Raw genomic sequence first — 6,535 nt, forward strand, 5'->3', positions numbered from 1 at the left:
ATATTATAATAGTATTTGTACTTAGGGGAAGGAGGCGACGATGACATTTCCTTACGTTTTAGTTCTAAAGAATCATATCTATAGTACCTTTGAAAATGATACAAAATGGAGTTCATTGTGTTTGAACACCATGGTTGATCTAGACACCAAAAAAAAATTCCTTATTACTTTTTTTTTTTTTTAAATTGTATAGGGATGATAATTAAAGCAAAATACAATATAGTTCATATGTTTTTTTTTTTTCTTTTTGGAATAGTTACGTTCATGAAATTTAAGAAATTCAAATAAGTTTCAGAAATTTTACTTTAAGTTTTTATTTTCTAAAACCCAACCCTAATCGATGTTATTGATGATGAATTTATGAAGGCCAATGCATGCATGTTATCTAGGACAATGTGTGGATGATGTATAGAGTTGGATCATAAGAATGATTTAAAGATGAAAACTATAGGGACTTTATGCATATTGTGTGTTCAAACATCGTGTTACTACCCCATTTATTATGATGAGTACGGATGTGTACACTATGATGATGGTGATGATAATCATTTTTCACATGATACTCAGGGATTTGTTGATCTCCGGACGTCCGTCTACAAACAACAAGGCCGAGTATGATGGGTCTAGGGGTCCAAGCTACTTGAGGACTCATGCTTGCATGTGCGTCGAAAAGTACTACACATCCAATTTTGTCCAGACTTAAAGTCATCCCTATGATGATTTTAACGATAGGTCCCTGTTCATGAGCGTCATGTGTTTGCATTCCTTGACCCCAATAGTGGGGTTAGCTACTAAGTATTTGTTAAAATACTCAAGTCGTGTGCTACATCTACTTCTGGTAAAGTCAAGACACCGTTATATGGTTGACGATGACATCGCAAGTAAAGACCATGACACATGCATAAGATAGTGGTATTTCATTCCTTAGGCTTAAGGTAGTACAGGGTGTTCTTAATTTTAATGTTTTATTTGCTTTATTTAATATTTCGTTATGTTACTTTAAAGACATTTTTAAACATGTAAGTGCATGACAATATTTTATGATGAAGTTTTAAATGTTTATTTGTGTAGAAGAGAGTATGTTATGATGACAGTAGCGACTTTAGGTTAGTAAAAATCTAGGGTCGTTTCATGGACATTAAATTTAGATTTATATCGAATAGATCCATTAACTTTTAAAATTTAAATGTATCTTAGATATATTAGTCACAAAATGGAACATTTAAGGATATCTATCTATATATATATAAATAAATAGATAGATACTTAGAAGATTGACACGGCCAAGTCGATTCAAAAGTGAGTTCTTTGCATTGTGGCAACCGAAGCAACTTCTCTAAAAAGACACCCTCAAACTCTCTGACCCCATATTGAGGAAACTAGCAACTATACCCCCATAGTCAATTGTCACAATAGCTAAAAATTCTCGTGCACCTTGGTGTATCAATTTCTTGACTTTTAACACTGTGACAACTCTCGTGGTACCTCTGGATGCAACTCCCTTGCACACCAAGCTCTTCAGATGATCAAACTTAAGTCAAACTTTTCTTAGTTCAAACAAAAAGTTAGAAACGGAAAGTTCCAACATTTTAGAATTATGATAATTTTCTACTTAATATTTAAACTTTATGATATTTAAAGTTATAATTTTAATTCTCGAATTTTGAGATTTTTGTTTGTTTAGAACATGAACTTTCAAAAGTGTTTAACAGGTTCTGTATCCGGTGGTTCCTAACAAGTTTAAATTGTAATGACTCTAAGCCGCTACCATATGTAACAATTCTAAATTTTCTACTAAATCTAATGTCGCTGCTACTGTATACATACCATGAACATTGAATACGAAAATACTTCATTTAAACATATTCATAAAACATAAACTACATCTAAAAACACAGCCATGGACTTACGTGTTCAAAAACATCTTTAAACAACACAACAATAAACTAAATGAAATAAATAAGCATCTAAGTTAAAAACATCCTATTCTAGCCTAATTCTAAGAAAATAAACGTGACTACCCTATGCATGTGCCATGATCTCAAGTTGCGATGTCGTCGCCAGCCGTACAGGGATGACTTGCATTTACCTGAAATGGAAGTAGCACGTGGCTTGGTATTTTAAGAAATACTCGTGACCCCACTATTGGGATTAAATGCAAAGACATACAATTTCATGAATGAAACTTATCATAACAGTCTATTTTCCTACCGCAGTCATCATAACAGGCAATTGGGATGTGTACTTAATTTTCCTACACACGGTCCATACGTGCGAGTATTGACCCACCAGTCAGTTCGCACTCCTCCTAGGCCCCCTTTCTGATCGGACGAGCATTCTCTAGAAGTTTTTGATGTCGGACACCCATTATGAATAGAAATCGTCACGGCAACATTATGTTAACATAATAATCGTTCTCCTGTCTCGTAGCATACGTGTCCATACTATCGTGAAGGATAAGAGGTATCCCTGCATAAGGTCCCAACATTTTTCAATTTTCATTATCATTTAATACAATCTCGCTAGCGTCTTCCTTCATATCATATCATTTGTTGTATTATTTATCATATATTTCATGCGTATATTAGGGTTGTATTTCATGCTAATTCGTTGTTTTGCATGTCAATTACATCATATCAATCATTTTACATACATATACCATATCATAATGTTTCCATATTTCCAGACTTAACAATTTTCATTGTATACATATCATACCATAACATATCGTATCACAATATACCATAACATAAACATATCAATTTAACACATATATCGTACACATATATCATATCATTTTCATATCGTATTACAACATATATCATTTCGTATCATTGTCATTCAGATGTCATATCATAATCATATCATTTCGTAAACATTTCATAGACATTTTGTTTCCATATGCATATCCCAGTCATATCGTAATTTTAATCTTGTCATAACCTTATTGTACTTATACATCTCATAGTCATATCATTTCATGGACATAGCTTAGTCATATTGTTTTCCAAACGTACCTTAACCATGTAGTTTTATCAATCTATCATAATCATATCATTTTCTATACATAACCTATATATATCGTTTTTTCAATCTATCATAACCATATCATTTTCTATACATAACCTAACCGTATCGTTATATTAATAATATCTTAGTCATATCATTACGTTACATTCAAAGCATCATTCTCGTATCCTACTCAAACATATCATAACGTAAGAGTTATCATACCGTTCACATATTATAATATATACATATCATATCATAGTCATATCGATTTACAAACAATTCATACATATCAACTATATGACAGGTGCATAACAACGGGGCACGTATCAGCATCAAATATAACAATGTTGAAAATAACGTCATTTACTTGGCTGGCCTTGGCCGACGTTCTATTCTATTTTTAAGATTAACTTGACTTGTTCCTTGAACCTAACGATCTGACAGAATTGATTGAGGTTGTAATTGTAAGAGAAAGATTTCCATTTTGGATGATGGGTGATCCGGTGATGAAAAAACAATGGTGCAGATAATGTAAAGAGAAAATGCAACTACACTAACACAGATTCCATGATCTTCAACGCAATATGGCTGTCAACCACACACCGATGTCTTATCTTTACTTGATATTTAAGAATAACACAAGACTTCAATATTTTAAGAAATACTCATTAAGTGACCCCACTATTAGTATTGTTTTATGCAATCACATGCATAACGATGAGACCTATAATTTTAAATCGTATTCTCTAGGCATAATTTCAAGACTTGGCAAATGAAGCCAAGAACTTACACGTTTAATTTAAGACAAGAAAATATAAATAACATATCGTATCTCAAACATATCGTCAAACACATGGTACCATAACATATCATAACATATATATGATATCTCAAACATATCATCATATGCATCACATCATTTCATAAACATTTCACACATATCAAGCATATGACACGTGCAGAACTACGGGGTATGTGTCATCATACGACATTAGTTTCTAACCATGCGGATAGTAAAGGCACTTACCTGATTAGGTTATACTGGTGTCACCAATTTGTCCTTAATAAAAGTTCGATTTTGTCCTTTGTATCCAAGTCAACCTATGTGAACCCATGACAACAATTTCAAGGTCAATTCTCTACATTGTACAATAGTCCATGTGTTAGACTTCATGCAAGTAGAGTATTAGAATATTATAAAATCCTCATGATTAATCTAGACTGGAGAGACTATTTTGTAGAGCTTTATTAAACTTGAGACTAACTATAATACTTAAATTAGTGAGTAAAATAATTATGAAGTTAAATAAATATTTTTATATATAATTGTACTCGAAGTAAAACTGTATTGTTTGGAGTTAACAATCGTTCATTTAACCAAATCTAGTTTTAGGAGAATAGTTTTAAAATTCAGCTTTAATTGGAATATAATTACGATTTTGATGGGACGACATTAAATTTGCAAAACGATTTGAAAGGCGAAGGATCCAATTGAGAACGGTTTGGAGTTAAGAAGTGTCGTACAAGCCCTTTTAGCAGTTGAGATGATTAAATTTAGAAACCACACCTTGGTACCACAAATGTGACTGCCAAATTAACCTCCACATGTCAGTTTCCTCTCATATTCAAGACTCTGAAACCACTGTGTCTACCGGCTGTCACCGGTCGTCTCTGCTTCCTTTATAAACCCCCTTTTCCTTTCTTATTCTCCTGCCTTGTCTTCAGTTACTTGATTCTCCTGATTAATTTCTTTTTTGGTTGACGGTTTGAGTGTGAATTCATAATGGGTGAACCGAACGGTGACGCTAGTGGTGAAGAAGGAATCAGAAGAAGATCTTATGGTTGTTCGAAGCAAGATTTTCTACCAGAGGAGTCGTTTAAGAGTTGGGGAAATTACACTAAAGCGTTGAAGGCGACGCCGGCCCGGCTCTTGGATCGGCTCACGGCCAGGTCTGGGGAGCACGTTGAGCTCGTCGAGATGAAGGCTCGCAGCCAGCACGAGATGAAGAAGAGCCTCACATGGTGGGACCTTATGTGGTTCGGTATCGGCGCTGTCATCGGCGCCGGAATATTCGTCCTCACCGGTCTTGAGACTAAGAAACACGCTGGCCCAGCTGTTGTCTTGTCTTATGTCGTCTCCGGTGTCTCCGCCATGCTTTCTGTCTTTTGTTACACTGAATTTGCTGTGGAGATTCCAGCAGCTGGTACGTGCCTTTTTCTATTTTGTCTCCGTTTGTGGTCAAAATATTATATATTTTATTATTAATTTTTCAAATTAATTTCTATTTTTAAAATTTTATACATTTATCCCTGTATTTTTTAATCTTTTATTAATTATTTCATTCTTTTTACCTTAATGAATTAAGGTTTACTAATTCTTTTATGTCGGTTGACTATTAAAAAATTATCTTTTAATTTTATTAGAGATACTCTAGAAAAGAATTATACCTTAACTTCTAAATAAAAAGAAAATTTTTAAAAATTTTAAAACTCAATATATGAATGGAGACTGCTTATCTATTTCTTATCAGTATTTAAAAATGTCTAACAGTAATACTATTTTGAATATTTAAAAAAAAAATTAAAAAAGTTTATAATGTGTGCTTTTTTTTCTTTTTTTTTTTTTTTTCTTCAATGAAGTGGTCTTATTTTTGTGGTAGAGATAATGACATGAAATGATGTTCTATTGAAATTTTTATTATGACATCTTAATTGGTTGAAAAAAAATTTAGATTTTGAATTCAAGAAGTATAAAATAGATATAAATATAAAGACCATACTTTGGCAATAATCCAAATTTAAAATTATTTTAGATTTCCTTTTGGTTTTTCCTAAATTACTAACTACACGAATCCATCTTAATTATTTGTTCAGGTGGATCATTCGCCTACCTAAGGGTAGAACTAGGAGACTTCGTTGCATTCATCGCAGCGGGCAACATCCTCCTCGAATATGTAATTGGCAGCGCTGCTGTGGCCCGTTCATGGACTTCATACTTTGCAACTTTGTGCAATCACCATCCGAACGATTTTCGCATCCACGTCTCGTCTTTCCCCGACTCCTACAACCAGCTCGACCCCATCGCCATCATTGTGATCGTCGTCATTTGCACCTTGGCTGTAGCCAGCACCAAAGGCTCCTCCCGCTTCAACTATGTTGCTTCCATTTTCCACGTTGCCATCATCCTCTTCATTGTCATTGCCGGCCTCACCAAGGCCAACCCAAAAAACTTCACTCCCTTTGCCCCCTATGGCCCTCGTGGCATCTTCGTAGCCTCTGCCGTTTTGTTCTTTGCATACGTTGGATTCGACGCCGTTTCGACAATGGCTGAGGAAACTAAGAACCCTGCTAAAGATATACCTATTGGTCTTGTTGGGTCAATGGTGATCACCACATTAGCCTATTGCATTCTTGCAGTTACCTTGTGCTTGATGTAGCCATACCAACAAATTGATGAGGACACACTGTTTTCAGTGGCTTTTGAGGCTGTTGGATGGGGTTGGGCTAAGTACATTGTGACTGC

General features: G+C 34.4%; 1 pseudogene; it reads left to right on the forward strand.

Annotated features, from left to right (window-relative positions):
- The first annotated feature begins 4,795 nt into the window (after positions 1-4,795).
- The window catches only part of LOC111802107, a 4,446-nt pseudogene continuing 2,706 nt past the window's right edge, over positions 4,796-6,535 (forward strand).

The sequence above is a fragment of the Cucurbita pepo genome, chromosome LG09, assembly GCF_002806865.2.
Source record: "Cucurbita pepo subsp. pepo cultivar mu-cu-16 chromosome LG09, ASM280686v2, whole genome shotgun sequence".
NCBI lineage: Eukaryota > Viridiplantae > Streptophyta > Magnoliopsida > Cucurbitales > Cucurbitaceae > Cucurbita > Cucurbita pepo.